The 19713-nt window shown below is 46.6% G+C and overlaps 1 protein-coding gene across 1 annotated transcript in view; it reads right to left on the reverse strand.

The window, feature by feature from the left end:
* Positions 1 to 16447: 16447 nt before the first annotated feature.
* LOC140738251 (RNA-binding protein Musashi homolog 1-like) overlaps positions 16448 to 19713 on the reverse strand; it is a 201844-nt gene continuing 198578 nt past the window's right edge. Inside the window, 1 exon segment of the mRNA XM_073065404.1 lies at positions 16448 to 18695. The gene's annotated coding sequence lies outside the window, so the exon portion shown is untranslated.

Raw genomic sequence — 19713 nt, forward strand, 5'->3', positions numbered from 1 at the left:
CTGTATTTAAATCATGATCTTAAATACAAATATCAGTGCTCGCCACTCTGGGATCGTGTGTAGTTATGAAGTAAATGCAAAGAACCCATCTTGCCAAGCTGAGGCAGACGAAAACCAGCCAGATCAGCACTTGAGAGCTCAAGGTGTTAGCCAACACAATCTGATGGAACATTTGTGAGCCAGGGTGGTATAATGGTGATATAAGTCAAGTTGTTCCAGGGGACTGAGAACAGCCTCAGCGGTAGTGAGATAAATATTTACTTGAGATAGTATGGTCACAGGATCACAATACATGCAAGAGGGGGTAGGGAGCACTTTGGGAATCTTATTTCCCTGAAATCAGCAGAAGAGAAAAAAGGTTGTGAAAGGAAATTTGCAAGGTCGTGCATTTTCACTGTGACATGAGCTTTCACTGGGCACTTCATGGTGAATGTGGAGAAAGAAAGAAGGGCACAAGATGGATCCAATCTGCCATTGAAATTGTTGCAAGAGCCCATTACATTGATTTGGAAATGCCCACACAAGCACGTCAAAGCTACATAGGTATTCCCCATTGGTACTTTCCCAAGACCCATACAGCAGGCTGTGATGGTTTTAATTTTCTTTCTGACACCCATAATATTGACATTGCTTCTCTCCACAGATGCTGCCAAACCTTTAGAATGCTCCATTGTTATTTGAGGTTATTTTAATACTTGTCTAGAAATCATGCCAGAATTTATTTGTCCTGTCACACATGTTTAGACGATAAGACATAGAATTCTACGTAGAGTAGATTTAGGCAATTCATCTCTTCAAGTCTGCTTCACCATTTCATCATGGCTGATCCATGTTCCTCTGAATACCATTCACCTGCCTTCTCCCGGTAAACTCTCATTCCCTGACTAGTCCAGAAACTATCCACAGCTGTTTGTGCCAACGAATTCCACAGATTCACCTCTCTCTGGCTAAAGAAATTCCTCCTCATCTCCATTCGAAATGGACATCCCTCTATTCTGAGGCTGTGTACTCTGGTCTTAGATTTCCCCCAACATAGGAAACATCCTCTCCACATCCACTCTGTCACGGCCTTTCAACATTCTATATGTTCCATTGAGATCCTCCCTCATTCTTCTGAACTCTAGTGAGTACAGGTCCAGAACCATCAACCATTTTCATAGGAGAAATTGTTCAATCCCAGAATCATTTTCATGAAACCCTTTTGAACTCTCTCTAATGTCAGCACATCTTTTCTTAGATAAGGGCCCAAAACTGCTCACAATACTCCGTGAGACCTCACCAGTGCCTTATAAAGCCTCAACATTACATCCTTGTATTTATATTCTAGCCCTCTTGAAATAAATGCAAACATTACATTTACCTGTCTCACCACTGAAAATCAACCTTCAGGGAAACTAAAACTCCCAAGTCTCTTTGCATCTCAGATTTTTGAATTTTCTCTCCCTTTTGAAAATAGTTTATGCCTTTATTTCTTCTACCCAAGTGCATGATCATGCACGTCCTGACACTGTATTCCATCTGCCACTTTTTTGCCCATTCACCTAATCTGTTGAAGTCCTTCTGTAGCCTCTCTTCTTCCTCAAAACTACCTGCCCCTGCACCTAGCTTTGTATCATCCACAAACCTGGCCACAAAGCTATCAATTCCATTATCCAATTCATTGACATGTAACATAAAAAGAAGCAGTCTCTGCACTGACCCCTGTGGAACACCACTAGTCACTGGCAGCCAAACAAAAAAAGGCTTCCTTTATTCTCACCCTTTGCCTCCTGCCATCAGCCACTGCTCCATCCATGCTGGTATGATTTCCGTTAAGCAACCTCATGTGTGGCACCTTGTCAAAGGCCTTCTGAAAATCCAAGAACACAACATCAAATGATTCTCCTGCTTGTTATTTCTTCAAAGAATTCCAACAGATTTGTCAGACAAAATTCTCCCTTAAAGAACCATGCTAACTTCAGCCTAGTTCATCATGTATCTGTGGAGAGTTGCTAGTTTTGCTCCTGATTTTTAATCGATAAACACTACTGGAAATGCAAACACTTTGTAGCAGCAATAAATGCTATTTGTGAAAATGCATCCAGGAAGCACATTTTTTTCTGATTTCTAACAACTGCCGCGATATTTTTCCTGACTAGTAACACTACTACTCCCCCCCTTTTTTATCCCTTCCGCTCTATCACATCTAAAACAACGGAAGCCTGGAATATTGACCCACTAGCCCTGCCCCTTCTGTAACCAAGTCTCACTAACGGCTACAATGTTATAATTCCATGTGTTGATCCATGCCCTGTGCTCACCTGCCTTTCCTAGGATACTTCTTGCTTTGAAATATACACAGCTCAGGATATTAATCACACCATACTCAACTTGTTGGTTCCGAACAATGTCCAAGGCCTGACCAACATCTGTCTCCACAACCTCTCCACTAACTGTTCTAACACTTTGGTATAAAGCCAGGAATTAAATTCCCCACCTGGCACCATAACTCCCAGTAACGGACACCCCCAGGTCACACCGATTCGTAATCATTTGCACCTCTGACCATGCAGCACTCTCTCAGCAAGGCGTGGAGGTATCCATTATGTACATCATCCTAACTTACCAGCCCATGAGCCTTTGCATCCAACACATCATTCTCTGCAACTCCAACGGGATCCTACCGCCACACCCAGGGACGACTTCCGGAAAGCCATCTCACGGGTGAAGTGGCAATTCCAGACCAAGCTTCAGTCAATGAGGGATGCTCGGCTGCTGTGTGGGGCTTGAATACAACCACCTCCTACAAAGCTACAACAAGCAAAATGGGAGACAGCAAGGCTTTGCTTCCAGATGAGCTCGGTGCCTTCTCTGCTCACTTTGACCATCAAAACATGGAGGAACCATCACAGCCCCGGATGATCCTATGATTTCAGTCCCTGAAGCAGATGTGCAAGCAGCCCTCAGGAGGGTGAACCCACAAGAAGCATTTGGCCCAGCCAGGGTACCTGGCCAAGTACTGAAGACCTGTGCTGTGTTCACTGGGGGCTTTAACTTCCCACTTCGGCAGCGAGGTATCCACCTGCTTCAAGCAGGCTTCAGTGTGTTGCCCAAGAAGAGCATGGTGATCGGCTTCAGCGACTATCAACCACCTACATCCACAGTGATGATGTGTTTTGAGAGGTTGCTGATGGAACATATCAACTCCTGCCTGAGAAGTCACTTGAATCCATTCCAATTGACCTACCGGAGCAACAGGTCCACAGCAGATGCCATCTCATTGGCTCTTCACTCAACCCTGGAACATCTGGACAGCAAAGGTACAAACATCAGGATGCTCTTTATTGATCACAGCCAGGCATTTAATACCATCATCCCCTCAAAACTAATCAATAAGCTTCAAGACCTTGGCCACAATACGTCCTTGTGCAATTGGATCCTTGATTTTCTCACTTGCAGAACTCAGTCAGTTCAGATTGACAACAACATCTCCTCCATGAACTCCATCAGCACTGGTGCACCACAAGACTGTGTGCTTAGCCCCTGCTCTACCCACTTTACACTTATGACTGTGAGGCTAATCACCAGTCCAATGCCATAGTCAAGTTTGCTGATGACACCGCTGTCTTAGGCCAGATAAAGGTGCTGATGACTCAGTATATATCAACAACCTCTCACTCAATGTCAGTAAGACCAAGGAGCTGATTATTGACTTCAGGAGGAGGAAACCAGAGGTCCATGAGCCAGTCCTCATCGGAGGATCAGAGGTGGAGAGGGTCAGCAAACTTTAAATTCCTCGGTGTTTTCATTTTGGATGACCTGTCCTGGGCAATTATAAAGAAAGCACATAGCACTTCTACTTCCTTAGGAGTTTGTGAGGATTAGGCATGATGTCTAAAACTTTGACAAACTTCTATAGATGTGCATTTGAGGGTATATTGACTGGCTGCGTCACCGCCTGGTACAGAAACACCAATGCCCTTGACGGAAAACCCTACAACTACTAGGCAGCCATCGATCCCAGGGGATCATGGGATTGCACCTCTGGTGGATTGTGGGTGGGAAGATTTGAAGAACCGGTTGTTGACCATGCAGCGAGTCTCCCCTCTCCATGTCACTGAAGGACAAGCGCCGATACAGCTCGGCATCAGTGTCATCGCAGAGGTTGCCAGGGTGAAGTTGTAAACAACATCAAACTGCCTTAGGGACCCCGGCTCCGGATTTCTTCCTCGAGGTTTACTCCCGAAGCCTTTCCCATGGGTGGGTGTGGCCGCAAGGCAGCAGAGGTTTAAAAGAAAAACACGAAATGCTGGCAGAACTCAGCAGGCCAGACAGCGTCTATGGGAGGAGGTAGTGACGACGTTTCGGGCCGAAACCCTTCATCAGGAGTGGTTTAAAAGTCAGAGTTTTCCTTCTCCTAGGCTGATGAGCCCCACCTGCCCGAAAAATCCTACAAAAAGTAGTGGATATGGCCAAGTTGAACTCGGGTAAATCCCTCTCCACCACTGAGCGCATCTACATGAAATGCTGTCATGGGAAAGCAGCTTCCATCATCAGAGACCCTCACCACACAGGCCATGCTCTCATCTCGCTGCTGCCACCAAGAACCTCAGGACTCACACCGCCAGATTCAGGAACAGTTACCAGCTGTGACAGAGAGCGCTTGGTAAACGCACTCCTTGCACTTGCATTTACACACACCCACAAACCCACTTGCGCTGAGTGTGCGCGTTTCAGTGTCTCCCGGTATGTTCTCATAATGGGTCTTAACCCGAGCTGAGGCGCTGGGGTTGGCTTTATGGTGTCCTTCCCGCCCTACGCAGCGGAACATGCTATTTCTTTAGTAATGGGGATGTACACTGTACTTAAGGTAGAAACTTCTGTTTATTTTTGTAATACGATTATAACTACATTGTGGGTGGACAATATTCTAATTCATGAGTAGTCTAAAATGAAATTTATGGGTATTTAGAGATGGCATGCTGTGGTGCCTAAAAATGCTCAGTAGGAGAGAGATATCGAACTGCCTGAAGTTCACACTGGACGAAAATTGTATGGAGCTATTCATTGCGTTTTGTGGTTTACATTTTTGTCAATATTGGCAGTTTTCATGATTTTCGCTAATATTTGTAAGCTTGATTTCTAACGCACCTAACAAACTCCCTTGCACCAAAGTGTTAAGTGACTCCAGCATGTTTTCCTTTGATCTTTACGGGTGGGAGCAGTGGGATGGCCAGTCGCAAAGGGGTGCGTTCAACGCGGCGGGGAGTGGGGTTGCGGCCCCAGATCAAGAAGCCCCCCGAGGCAAAAAAAAAGAAGCAGAGGCCCGGGAAACAGAGGAGATCTCAGAAGAGAAAGAACTTCAGCCCGGGGCCAAACTCAGGCCACAAGCAGAAGGGCCTTCAAGTGGATGCACCTCCGAAATCTGTTCAGAGACTTTTTGTTTGCCCAGCAGAGGAGAGATGATACTTCTAGGAAGGAACTCCAAAGCCTGTGGAAGGATTCCAAGATGACAATATTGCATCAACAAGGTGACAATATTGCAAACGATCTCCTCAGGATCGAGTGGATGCCCAAGATATGGCAATGGCCAGATGAGGAGTGGGCCTGCCAGCGGGTAAAGCTCTCGAAGCCTGCACTGCAATGGATGAAGAAGGTCCAACATCTATCCTGACCTGAAGGAGAAGCTGCTGAATAAATTTTCTATCTCCGCAGAAACCTATTGTCAACCCTTTACTCCACTACTCTACCACCAGGGGAGTCGCCCACTGAGACGTATCATCGCCTAAAGTGTTTTAACCTCCAGTGGATTGAACCAAAGCAGGATGCCAAAGAGGAGATTGGTAAGGCGACTGTTCTGAAGCAGCTCCAGCGGTTTCTTCCTCCAGACACCAGAACATGGACTCACTGTGACCGACTTGCCCTGCAGTACCTCAAGGCCCACAGGGGAGCGCCATCAGGGCATCGTTCCAAAGCAACCAAGCCTAACGCACCAAGGGACACTCAGGGTATCTCAACGGTATTGGGGAGTGGGGTAAGCCAGGGCATAGAACCCTTTGCCGGTTTCTTCTAAGAATTTTTTTTGCTACCATTAGACAATAGACAGTAGGTGCAGGGGTAGGCCATTCAGCCCTTCTAGCCAGCACCGCTATTCACTGTGATCATGGCTGATCATACACAAACAGTACCCCGTTCCTGCTCTCTCCCCATGTCCCTTGACCCCGCTATCTATAAGAGCTCTATCTAACTCTCTCTTGAATGCATCCAGAGACTTGGCCTCCACTGCCTTCTGGGACAGAGCATTCCACATATCCACCACTCTCTGGGTGAAAAAGTTTTTCCACATCTCTGTTCTAAATGGCCTACCCCTTATTCTTAAACTGTGGCCTCTAGTTCTGGACTCACCCATCAGCAGGAACATGCTTCCTGCCTCCAGTGTGTCCAATCCCTTAATAATCTTATATGTTTCAATCAGATCCTCACTCATCCTTCTAAATTCCAGTGTATACAAGCCCAGTCGCTCCAATCTTTCAACATATGACAGTCCCGCCATTCCGGGAATTAACCTTGTGAACCTTCGCTGCACTCCCTCAATAGCAAGAATGTCCTTCCTCAAATTTGGAGACCAAAACTGCAGACAATACTCCAGGTGGGGTCTCACCAGGGCCCTGTACAGCTGCAGAAGGACCTCTTTACTCCTATACTCAATTCCTCTTGTTATAAAAGCCAGCATGCCATTAGCTTTCTTCACTGCCTGCTGTACCTGCATGCTTGCTTTCATTGACTGATGTACAAGAACACCTAGATCTCGTTGTACTTCCCCTTTTCCTAACTTGACTCCATTTAGATAGTAATCTGCCTTCCTGTTCTTGCCACCAAAGTGGATAACCTCACATTTATCCACATTAAACTGCATCTGCCATACATTTGCCCACTCACCCAACCTGTCCAAGTCACCCTACATTCTCATAACATCCTCCTGACATTTCACACTGCCACCCAGCTTTGTGTCATCAGCAAATTTGCTAATGTTACTTTTAATCCCTTCATCTAAATAATTAATGTATATTGTAAACAGCTGCGGTCCCAGCACCGAACCTTGCGGTACCCCACTAGTCACAGCCTGCCATTCCAAAAGGGACCCTTTAATCGCTACTCTTTGTTTCCTGTCAGCCAGCCAATTTTCAATCCATGTCAGTACTCTGCCCCCAATACCATGTGCCCTAATTTTGCCCACTAATCTCCTATGTGGGACTTTATCAAAAGCTGTCTAGAAGTCCAGGTATACTACATCCACTGGCTCTCCCTTGTCCATTTTCATAGTTACATCCTCAAAAAACTCCAGAAGATTAGTCAAGCATGATTTTCCCATCATAAATCCATGCTGACTCGGACTGATCCTTCTACTGCTATCCAAATGTGTCATAATTTCCTCTTTTATAATTGACTCCAGCATCTTTCCCACCACTGACGTCAGGCTAATTGTCATTAGCCGGGTCATAAAGTCCTCTGTGTACCCTCTTAGAAGCCCAGGTACGTGCTATGTAGTAGGAAAGGAGGGGTGGGATGATGCCGGTAATGGTGTAATGGTTGTGAGTATGGGAATGGGAATCAAACAGATTGTGAGGGAGTTAGTCTGACATCGGTGGTGGGGGAGATGCTAGAGTCGGTTATCAAAGATGTGATAACAGCACATTTGGAAAGAGGTGAAATCATCGGACAAAGTCAGCATGGATTTGTGAAAGGAAAATCATGTGTGACGAATTTTATAGAATTTTTTGAAGATGTAACTAGTAGAGTGGATAGGGGAGAGCCAGTGGATGTGGTATATTTAGATTTTCAAAAGGCTTTTGACAAGGTCCCACATAGGAGATTAGTGTGCAAACTTAAAGCACACGGTATTGGGGGTATGGTATTGATGTGGATAGAGGATTGGTTGGCAGACAGGAAACAAAGAGTGGGAGTAAACGGGACCTTTTCAGAATGGCAGGCAGTGACTAGTGGGGTACCGCAAGGCTCAGTGCTGGGACCCCAGTTGTTTACAATATATATTAATGATTTAGACGAGGGAATTAAATGCAGCATCTCCAGGTTTGCAGATGACACGAAGCTGGGCGGCAGTGTTAACTGTGAGGAGGATGCTAAGAGGATGCAGGGTGACTTGGATAGGTTAGGTGAGTGGGCAAATTCATGGCAGATGCAATTTAATGTGGATAAATGTGAGGTTATCCACTTTGGTTGCAAGAACAGGAAAACAGATTATTATCTGAACGGTGGCCGATTAGGAAAAGGGGAGATGCAATGAGACCTGGGTGTCATTGTACACCAGTCATTGAAGGTGGGCATGCAGGTACAGCAGGCGGTGAAAAAGGCAACTGGTATGTTGGCATTCATAGCAAAAGGATTTGAGTACAGGAGCAGGGAGGTTCTACTGCAGTTGTACAAGGCCTTGGTGAGACCGCACCTAGAATATTGTGTGCAGTTTTGGTCCCCTAATCTGAGGAAAGACATTCTTGCCATAGAGGGAGTACAGAGAAGGTTCACCAGATTGATTCCTGGGATGGCAGGACTTTCAATGAAGAAAGACTGGATCGACTAGGCTTATACTCACTGGAATTTAGAAGACTGAGGGGGGATCTTATTGAAACGTATAAAATTCTGAAGGGATTGGACAGGCTAGATGCAGGAAGATTGTTTCCGATGTTGGGGAAGTCCAGAATGAGGGGTCACAGTTTAAGGATAAAGTGGAAGCCATTTAGGACCGAGATGAGGAAAAACTTCTTCACACAGAGAGTGGTGAATCTATGGAATTCTCTGCCACAGGAAACAGTTGAGGCCGGTTCATTGGCTATATTTAAGAGGAAGTTAGATATGGCCCTTGTGGCTAAAGGGATTGGGGGTATGGAGAGAAAGCAGGTACAGGGTTCTGAGTTGGATGATCAGCCATGATCATACTGAATGGCAGTGCAGGCTCGAAGGGCCGAAGGGCCTACTCCTGCACCTATTTTCTATGTTTCTAAGAGCCTGTGTTTATAATAGTCAAAATTTAATAGGAAGCGTGTTAGAGCTCTTTTAGATTTGGTAGTTCATTGCATGTCATATGCCCGCTTCTGGTATTGACTACAGTCACCAAGCACCCGGCCAACGTGTCCACGGTGACGGGAAGTCTGAGCTGCCGGCAGAACTCACTACTGAGCTGGATGGAAGTGGGGGTGCTGGAGAAACTACCAGCTGGCGTTACTCTGGGGAGGGATTTGCCTGTTAACCATATAACAATCACAGCACGGAAACAGGCCATTCCGGCCCTCCTAGTCCGTGCCGAACTCTTAATCTCACCTAGTCCCACCTACCCGCACTCAGCCCATAACCCTCCACTCCTTTCCTATCCATATACCTATCCAATTTTACCTTAAATGACACAACTGAACTGGCCTCTACTACTTCTACAGGAAGCTCATTCCACACAGCTATCACTCTCTGAGTAAAGAAATACCCCCTCGTGTTTCCCTTAAACTTTTGCCCCCTAACTCTCAAATCATGTCCTCTCGTTTGAATCTCCCCTACTCTCAATGGAAACAGCCTATTCACGTCAACTCTATCTATCCCTCTCAACATTTTAAATACCTCGATCAAATCCCCCCTCAACCTTCTACGCTCCAATGAATAGAGACCTAACTTGTTCAACCTTTCTCTGTAACTTAAGTGCTGAAACCCAGGTAACATCCTAGTAAATCGTCTCTGCACTCTCTCTAATTTATTGATATCTTTCCTATAATTCGGTGACCAGAACTGTACACAATATTCCAAATTTGGCCTTACCAATGCCTTGTACAATTTTAACATTACATCCCAACTTCTGTACTCAATGCTCTGATTTATAAAGGCCAGCGTTCCAAAAGCCTTCTTCACCACCCTATCTACATGAGACTCCACCTTCAGGGAACTATGCACTGTTATTCCTAGATCTCTCTGTTCCACTGCATTCCTCAATGCCCTACCATTTACCCTGTATGTTCTATTTGGATTATTCCTGCCAAAATGTAGAACCTCACACTTCTCAGCATTAAACTCCATCTGCCAACGTTCAGCCCATTCTTCTAACCGGCATAAATCTCCCTGCAAGCTTTGAAAACCCACCTCATTATCCACAACACCTCCTACCTTAGTATCATCAGCATACTTACTAATCCAATTTACCACCCCATCATCCAGATCATTTATGTATATTACAAACAACATTGGGCCCAAAACAGATCCCTGAGGCACCCCGCTAGTCACCGGCCTCCATCCCGATAAACAATTATCCACCACTACTCTCTGGCATCTCCCATCTAGCCACTGTTGAATCCATTTTATTACTCCAGCATTAATACCTAACGACTGAACCTTCTTAACTAACCTTCCATGTGGAACTTTGTCAAAGGCCTTGCTGAAGTCCATATAGACTACATCCACTGCCTTACCCTCGTCAACATTCCTCGTAACTACTTCAAAAAATTCAATAAGGTTTGTCAAACATGACCTTCCACGCACAAATCCATGCTGGCTACTCCTAATCAGATCCTGTCTATCCAGATAATTATAAATACTATCTCTAAGAATACTTTCCATTAATTTACCCACCACTGATGTCAAACTGACAGGTCTATAATTGCCAGGCTTACTTCTAGAACCCTTTTTAAACAATGGAACCACATGAGCAATACGCCAATCCTCCGGCACAATCCCTGTTTCTAATGACATCTGAAAGATCTCCGTCAGAGCTCCTGCTATCTCTACACAAACTTCCCTCAAGGTCCTGGGGAATATCCGGTCAGGACCCGGAGATTTATCCACTTTTAAATTTCTTAAAAGCGCCAGAACTTCCACCTCTTTAATTGTCATAGGTTCCATAACTTCCTTACTTGTTTCCCACACCTTACACCATTCAATATCCTTCTCCTTAGTGAATACCGAAGAGAAGAAATCGTTCAAAATCTCTCCCATCTCCCTCGGCTCCACACATAGCTGACCACCCTGATTCTCTAAGGGACCAATTTTATCCCTCACTATCCTCTTGCTTTTAATATAACTGTAGAAGCCTTTCGGATTTACTTCCACCTTATTTGCCAAACCAAACTCGTAACTTCTTTTAGCTTTTCTAATCTCTTTCTTAAGTTTCCTTTTACATTCTTTATATTCCTCGAGCAATTCCTTTACTCCATGCTGCCTATATCTATTGTAGACATCCCTCTTTTTTCAAACCAAGTTTCTAATATCCCTTGAAAACCATGGCGCTTTCAAACCTTTAACCTTTCCTTTCAACCGAACAGGAACATAAAGATTCTGTACCCTCATAATTTCACCCTTAAATGACCTCCATTTCTCTATTACATCCTTCCCATAAAACAACTTGACCCATTCCACTCTCTCTAAATCCCTGCGCATCTCCTCAAAGTTAGCCTTTCTCCAATCAAAAATCTCAACTCTAGGTCCAGTCCTGTCCTTCTCCATAATTATATTGAAGCTAATGCTATTGTGATCACTGGACCCGAAGTGCTCCCCAACACATACATCTGTCAGCTGACCTATCGCATTCCCTAACAGGAGATCCAACACTGCCCCATCTCTAGTCGGTACTTCTATGTATTGTTGCAAAAAGCTATCCTGCACACATTTCACAAACTCTAAACCATCCAGCCCTTTTACAGAATGAGCTTCCCAATCTATGTGTGGAAAATTAAAATCTCCCACAATCACCACCTTGTGTTTACTACAAATATCTGCTATCTCCTTACACATTTGCTCTTCCAACTCACGCTCCCCATTAGGTGGCCTATAATACACTCCTATCAGTGTTACTACACCTTTCCCATTCCTCAATTCCACCCAAATAGCCTCCCTAGAGGAGCTCTGTAATCTATCCTTCCAAAGCACCGCCATAAGATTTTCTCGGACAAGCAATGCAACACCTCCTCCTCTGGCCCCTCCTACTCTATCACACCTGAAGCAACTAAATCCAGGAATATTTAGTTGCCAATCACACCCTTCCTGCAACCATGTTTCACTAATAGCTACAACATCATAATTCCAGGTATCAATCCACACTTTAAGCTCATCCACCTTTCTTACAATGCTCCTAGCATTAAAATAGATACTTTTAAGATACTCTCCACCTCCTCCTCTCTTTTCATCCCTAGCAATGCATTCAAATTTATTATCCTTTTCTTTCTTCTCCCCTACAACTTCGGGCTGAGCGCATCCCTCCTCCATCACCTGCCTGTCCTCCCTCACACACGGTCTACTTACTTGCTCTACTGGTGAACTAACCTCCTCTCCCATAGTTTCCTCAAATTGATTTCCGCCCCCCCATCTTACTAGTTTAAAGTCTGCCCCGTAGCCCTAGCAAACCTCCCCGCTAGGATATTGGTCCCCCCAGGATTCAAGTGTAACCCGTCCTTCTTGAACAGGTCACGCCTGCCCCAGAAGAGGTCCCAATGATCCAGAAACTTGAATCCCTGCCCCCTGCTCCAATCCCTCAGCCACGCATTCATCCTCCACCTAATTCCATTCCTACTCTCACTGTCGCGTGGCACAGGCAGTAATCCCGAGATTACTACCTTTGCGGTCCTTCTTCTTAACTGCCTTCCTAACTCCCTGTACTCTGGTTTCAGGACCTCTTCCCCTTTCCTACCTATGTCATTGGTACCTACATGTACCACGACCTCTGGCTCCTCACCCTCCCACTTCAGGATATCTTGGACGCGATCAGAAACGTCCCGGACCCTGGCACCAGGGAGGCAAACTACCATCCGGGACTCCCGATCACCTCCACAGAACCTCCTGTTACAGGAGGAAATGGCCAAAATCATCCATCTGTTACTCCAGGAGTACTTAGTGCTGTTTCTTACTTCGTCGTGACGTGCTAAAACCAAGGCGATGGCCGGGTTGCAATCTCTGCCTGACGTGGGTGCTAGTCTGTGCGAGAGGAACCAAAAGGCCGAGAGTTGCGCCGGCTGTGAGAAATGTTCTGCCTCTGCTGATATTTGTACAGATGGAGGCTTGGAAAGGGTGGCGGAGGGGGCCTGGGAAGGTTGACCTCTCCCACCTCGATGGCCGCCAACCAGTGGAGCTGTAGAGGGTGTTCTCCGACTTTCCACAGCTGTTCCAGCAGTGACTGGGGCTGACAAAGCCCCTAAAACATTCCATCAGATCCGGCCTGGCTGGGTTCAGTACAGTGCTGTACGCCAGAGACCTGGGGGGCTTGACCGATGAGCTTCAGACCACGCTGGAGATGGGAGTCATCGAGCCTTCAGATAGTGAGTGGAACAGCCCGATCGTTAAAGCCCCAAGGAAGGGTGGCACCCTGAGGGCACGCACTGATTTCTGTAGGTTGAATGACCCGATGACCCGCATTGGATCGGACGGGCGAACTACATTTCTACATTGGATCCTTGTGAAGACTCCTGCCAGATTGCCCTGGATGGCCTCTCCCCGGGTCTGTTCCAGTTCACCGTGATGTCCAGCGGCTGATGGATGGGTGCGCCAAGGCAGTGTGACCCACCTATAGGTGACGTGGTTTCCACAGCCGGGCATGATCAGAGCACCTGTCCTGGACCATCCGCACAGGGTCCTGGGGAATATTCATCCCTCGGTCTACAGAAATGTGAGCGGACGAAATGGGAAACCGATACCCTGGCTACCAGCTGGGACGCGGAGAGGTTCTAGCTAGGACAGGTGGGCAATTGGCCAACAGTCCTCGGCCTCACACCGAGAAGGAAGTGCAGTCCTCCCTGGGTCAGGTAAGGGTGCTATCGTAGGTTTATTCCCCGATTTCCCACTCCGGCCGCACTTCCGATTAATCTTACCGGGAACCGAGTGACGCGGACAAGCGAGTGTGAAAACACTTGTCAGGCCATTAAAGCTCTCCTGCATTCTTCCCGTCCTTCCAAGCAAAGACGTTGACAAAGGGATCACTGTACAGGTGCACATGTCAGAAGTAGGCATTGGAGCAGAGCTGGTCCAAGGAGAACCCGGGGAAGTGCGACCTGCCCTTTACCTGAGGCAAAAACCCCTCCCAAAGGAAACCAGCTGTTGCACCATTGCAAAGGACTGTCCGGTCATTAAGTGGGTCCTTCACGGCGTCCGGTACCATCTCCTCGGCAGGGACTTCCACCTCTGAACAGACCACAGCGGATTCAGACAGTGATGTCAGTGAGGTCATAGTATCCCGAACTCCAACCCTGGAAATTCTGTGTCCACCACAAAGCAGGGAAAGGAAACGTTACTGCGAACCACCTGGGTCACCGCAAGAGAGGAGGGTGGCAATGTGATGGGGAGCGCCCGGTAAACGCACAGCGCACACATTGCCTTGTCGTTCTGCTGACTGTACACCCTCCTGTGTGTGTCTGTGTGAGAATGTGTGTGTGTGTGTGTGTGTGTGTGTCTGTGTGTGAGTGTGTGTGTGTGTGTGTGTCTGTGTGTGAGAGAGTGTGTGTGTGTGTGTGTGTGTCTGTGTGAGTGTGTGTGTGTGTGTGTGAGTGTCTGTGTGTGTGTGTGTGTGTGAGAATGTGTGTGTGTGTGTCTGTGTGAGAGAGAGTGTGTGTGTGTGTGTGTCTGTGTGTGTGTGTGTGTGTGTGTCTGTGTGAGTGTGTGTGAGTGTGTGTGTGTCTGTGTGAGTGTGTGTGTGTGTGTGTGTGTGTGTGAGAATGTGTGTGTGTGTGTGTCTGTGTGTGAGAGTGTGTGTGTGTGTGTGTCTGTGTGTGTGTGTGTGTCTGTGTGAGTGTGTGTGAGTGTGTGTGTGTCTGTGTGAGAATGTGTGTGTGTGTGTCTGTGTGTGAGTGTGTGTGTGTGTGTGTCTGTGTGTGTGTGTGTGTGTCTGTGTGAGTGTGTGTGAGTGTGTGTGTGTCTGTGTGAGTGTGAGTGTGTGTGTGTCTGTGTGAGAATGTGTGTGTGTCTGTGTGAGAGTGTGTGTGTGTGTGAGAGAATGTGTGTGTGTGAGAATGTCTGTGTGTGAGAATGTGTCTGTGTGAGAATGTGTCTGTGTGTGAGAATGTGTCTGTGTGTGAGAATGTGTGTGTCTGTGTGAGAATGTGTGTGTGTCTGTGTGAGAGTGTGTGTGTGTGTGTGTGAGAATGTGTGTGTGTGTGAGAGTGTGTGTGTGTGTGTGTGTGTCTGTGTGAGAGTGTGTGTGTGTCTGTGTGAGAATGTGTGTGTGTGTCTGTGTGAGAGTGTGTGTGTGTGTGTGTGAGAGTGTGTCTGTGTGAGTGTGTGTGTGTGAGAGAGTGTGTGTGTGTCTGTGTGAGAATGTGTGTGTGTGTGTGTGTCTGTGTGACAATGTGTGTGTGTGTCTGTGTGAGAGTGTGTGTGTGTGTCTGTGTGAGAATGTGTGTGTGTGTCTGTGTGAGTGTGTGTGTGTGTGTGTGAGAGTGTGTCTGTGTGAGTGTGTGTGTCTGTGTGAGAGAGTGTGTGTGTGTCTGTGTGAGAATGTGTGTGTGTGTGTGTGTGTCTGTGTGACAATGTGTGTGATGCATGTGTAGAATGTGTGCATTCACATGTTACGTGTATGTACACGTGTGAGAGTGTGTGTACACAGTTGCACAGGTACACTGGGATTTCAGAGCTCTCGAACTTGGAGCCAGTGTCAGATGAGCAAATGGACGGGCAGTGATGGGATATGATGCGGTTTGTAACTCTGTCCTGTTCATTCTGAAGCCTCTATGGCTGTTTTACTTCCATCTCTGATGAAAGACTTTGGACTTCAAGGTTCCTCCCGCAGTGTCCCTTGGAATGAACATGCAAAGACCCAAGTCAGTTGGCCTGGAGGGTGCTGGGTTGGTCGGCTGTAGGCCAGACCAGAGAAGATTAGGGGCTGCACAGTGCCGGCTGTTGGGTTGCCTGACAACTAAAGCCCATTACAGGGAACGTCACCTCCGGGACACACGCAGCACCTTACTCTGGAGGGAGAGTGGCAGCCAGCACCCTGGGGTACCTTGCTCCTCACTAACTCCTCCACCGCCTTCCCGTTTGGACCACGTGTGGTCACTTGGCATGGCCAGAATCCAGTTCCATAGTGAAAGTTACATGGTCAGTCTCCATGGAAGGAGTCCAGAAGCCACCAAGCCTTGTGCCTGGTCAGAATTAAGCTCTTATCAGGGCTGTGGTCCGATCAGCGTGGTGACAGGCTGTTAGCATGAGTCTGACAGCTGTGGGAGTCTCAAAGCCACAAGCCTTGTCATTGCACCATTGAAGGTCAGTGTCACCAAGGGAAGGACTCATGCACGAGGGAGTTCTCATAATCCAAAATAAAAACTGCAAATACTGGAAATCTGAAATATAAACGGATGTTCAAAACACTCAGCAGGCCAGGCAGCATCTGTGGAAACAGAAAGGGTTAATGTTTCAAGTTCAAAACTCTTTCCTCTGAAATTCTGACCAGACCGAAAGTTAGGGGAGGGAGGCCAACAGCAGAGAGACTGGGAGACACACAGAAAGTTTCAAATAATTTATTAGGAATTTTAAATGAAATCTGAAAAAGGATTACAGAGCCAGAGATGACATTTCTCAAATTGCAATAACTTACTGGCAAAAAAAATAGACAAACGTAAAAAGGATTAAAAAGCAAAAACTTCTGCCTGGCAGTAGAATGCATCGGGGAGCAAGACATTATTTACCAAACACCACTTCGTCTAGAAGAGAAAAATAGAAATCAGAAAAAAATGTGCTCCCCGGATGTATTTTCACAAATAGCATTTATTGCTGTTACAAACAAAGTGTTTGCATTTCCAGTAGTGTTTATCGATTAAAAATCAAGAGCAAAGCTAGCAACTCTCCACAGATCCGTCAGCCTCTCCACTGACTCAGGACAAGAAATGTCCCGGAATAAACTGACAGAGAAATTGCAGCATTTAATGTGCTCACATTTTTCTTTTAAAAAAAACAGGTTTCTGTTTTGTTATTTTCTCTTCACTGTAAGCACTAAACTGGCCTTAACCTTTTTAAAAAATCTGCCCCTGGACCTTTCATTCTCTCTCTAAAACACGTTAATAAAAAAGTATTTTACAATAGTTCAAGGTAACAAGTTCCATCTGTGATTATGTCATATATTAAACACGTTAAACCCTGCAGATAAGGAGAAGCCTCTTGTTGGATCAACATCATTTCTCCTCCTCTAAAACAAAAGGTTCTAGCAATCGCTCTCCACGTGCTCCTGCTCACGGAACCATCTCTCTTCCAGCAAGGCCTAAAGGATCCAGGCTCCTGGGCTCCCTGGAAACTTTCAGCCAATGTCCTTTCAAACTGGCTGCCAGCGGGGCTGTGGTAATTACTCAGGCTTTACCTTCTTGCCACGCCTTCCATCATCGCCAGTGGTTTGGCGCTGGGAAACATGGTGCAGGAGTACGGGGAGGGCCCGGAATGACAAAATCCCACAAGTGGGCTTGCCCTTGCCCTTAAAGCGAGCGGAGCACAGCTTGGCTTGACTCCCAGTCCTTGCAGAACAATCTCCTTTCCTCTGTCAGCCGGAGACAAGACCACATCAGCTTCCCCTCCACCACCGGCGCACCATCAGTTACCAAGGCCCATTGCTACTGAGCTGGAAGTGCAGGCAGTTTCCAAAGAAATGAAAAAACGAGAACTAGCCATGTCCAAACACTATGGGATACCGTTTCAAAAAATAAACCGGGAGAGTTGAAAGCTTTGTGGAATCGACCAGTTGAGGTAAAACAGCAGTAGCTATAGCAACAACCATTCCTTCTCAAAACCGGGGTTGAAAGTGGAGTCCAGGCTGGCCTACACAACCTTTATAGATATGTCGTTTATATGTGGATTTTTTCATCTTTAGCAGCTTCATGACCCATTGAGGTACCAGTCATTTTCATTATCTTTAACCAATGTCCTTCATTTATATGAGAAGTCAGAGAATAAAAACACATCTCTACAGTAAATTAGCCCCTTAACGACAACGACTACAAAATCTGCTGGGTGTTAACTACAATATTGCTAAGTTACAGGCTGTGTAAGGACCTGGAAGCTAACCTTTTCTCAAAAATACTACCGTACTCAAAAAAAAACCTTTTGTGCAGAAGGCAAATACAAATCCAGCTTGTTCTATTTACATATTTTACAGAAACGTTTTATCCAATTTCAGAAAAAAATACTTTTATGATTCATAGTGTTTTTTTTACCAAAATATACATTTTTGTCCTGCAGATGTTTTTGTTCCATGATAACTGGAATTCAGTGTTAATAGATGACATTTACAAAGAATATCAAAATAAATTGTATTTAGACAAGATTTCATTTTCTTTTGGAGTGTTTTACATTACCCTCTTCAGCTCTTACTCGTTTAAAAACAAGATCTGGCAAAAAAAATGGTCAAAAATATGGAGTAAAATGTCCTCACCGAAATGTTCTAATAAATCACACAACTCTCATTTTCAAAAGAATGCATCTAAACACTTTCAAATAAGCAACAACAACAAAAAGAAGACACGGCTTAAAACTGATCGATCGTTAAGCTAAAAAAAATAAAATAAAATAAATTACAAAAAAAACTCAGGAGAAACAAGGAAAAGCGTAAACTTTAAGTGTTAGTGAAGGAGTGAGATGTTTTCTTCAGTTGGTGGGTGGGTGGTCGGAGACGGGTTAATGACAGTAATTCTACGTGTGCAGTAACATGATCACAGCTGCCTGAGCTTTACAACCCACATCCTCTCCGCGTGCTCACCGGCCAGGCCCTGAGGGATGAGAGAAACACAGGGAGTCACAACAGAAACAGCAGCTGGATTTCCCACCTTTCCCACAGGACAGCCATCCCACCCGCCAGTCACGCTTCCCTGCGGGCTGCTCTCATGCGCGGGCACCACCCCGAACAATTCTCCTGCTGCCCACCAGTTATTGAGTCCACTCACTCACCTCTGGGATGTTGGAGGGACCCAGCCGGTCGCCGGGAGAACGTGCAAACTCCACGCACAGACCGGATCGAACTCGGGTCTCTGGTGTGGCCCTCCTCACTCTGCCATCTCACTGAGCCCTGGGGCTCTGGTAAACCCAGTGCCCCACACTGCTGGAGCGCAGGGGAGACATCACTGCCCTCTGACAGCAGTGTTACTTGGCCCTTGCTTGCCCCTCAGAGTCACAATATCATTGTCGCACCTCGCTTTGACAGCTACGGGGATGGGCTGGCTCAAGGTCAGAGCGGGCTGCTCTGGGGAGGGAACTGCAAACAGAAAGTCTGAAAACTGCTTCCCTGAGAACTGGGATCTTCTGTTTCCATCGAGGGGCCTGGTGGAAAATTAACACTGGCAAAAACAAAGCATCTGCAGGAGTAGAGCTGTGACTGCGGGCAAGATGGAAGAGGAGGGGCACTGCAGCACCGTCTTCCACTCCCTCTCACTCCCGCAGGTGCGAGAGGAGGGGAGGCAGGGCAGGGGCCGTCTCTCCAGCTCCATTTCAGCAATGGGAAGCCACCACACTTAGTTCCTGGTCCACCACCCCCAACCAATTCCAGTTTCTGAAGGTGGGGCTCTGCGCAGCCCCACTCACCAGCCACATGCGTAGCCACACACTTCCATTCTGTTCATTTCCTTCCCTCCCACCCATCCAACCTCTCTACTGACTGGGGTCTCCTCAGCTGACCCAGAGAAGGGCCACGTGGACCTCACACGAGGGAGGTGACGGGGACCTGTAACACCATCCCCCCCCCGGAAGCCGTGACTCACTCCCCCCCGCACCACGCGTGCAGCACCGACCCTT

The sequence above is a fragment of the Hemitrygon akajei genome, chromosome 14 (genome assembly GCF_048418815.1).
Source record: "Hemitrygon akajei chromosome 14, sHemAka1.3, whole genome shotgun sequence".
Classification (NCBI taxonomy): domain Eukaryota; kingdom Metazoa; phylum Chordata; class Chondrichthyes; order Myliobatiformes; family Dasyatidae; genus Hemitrygon; species Hemitrygon akajei.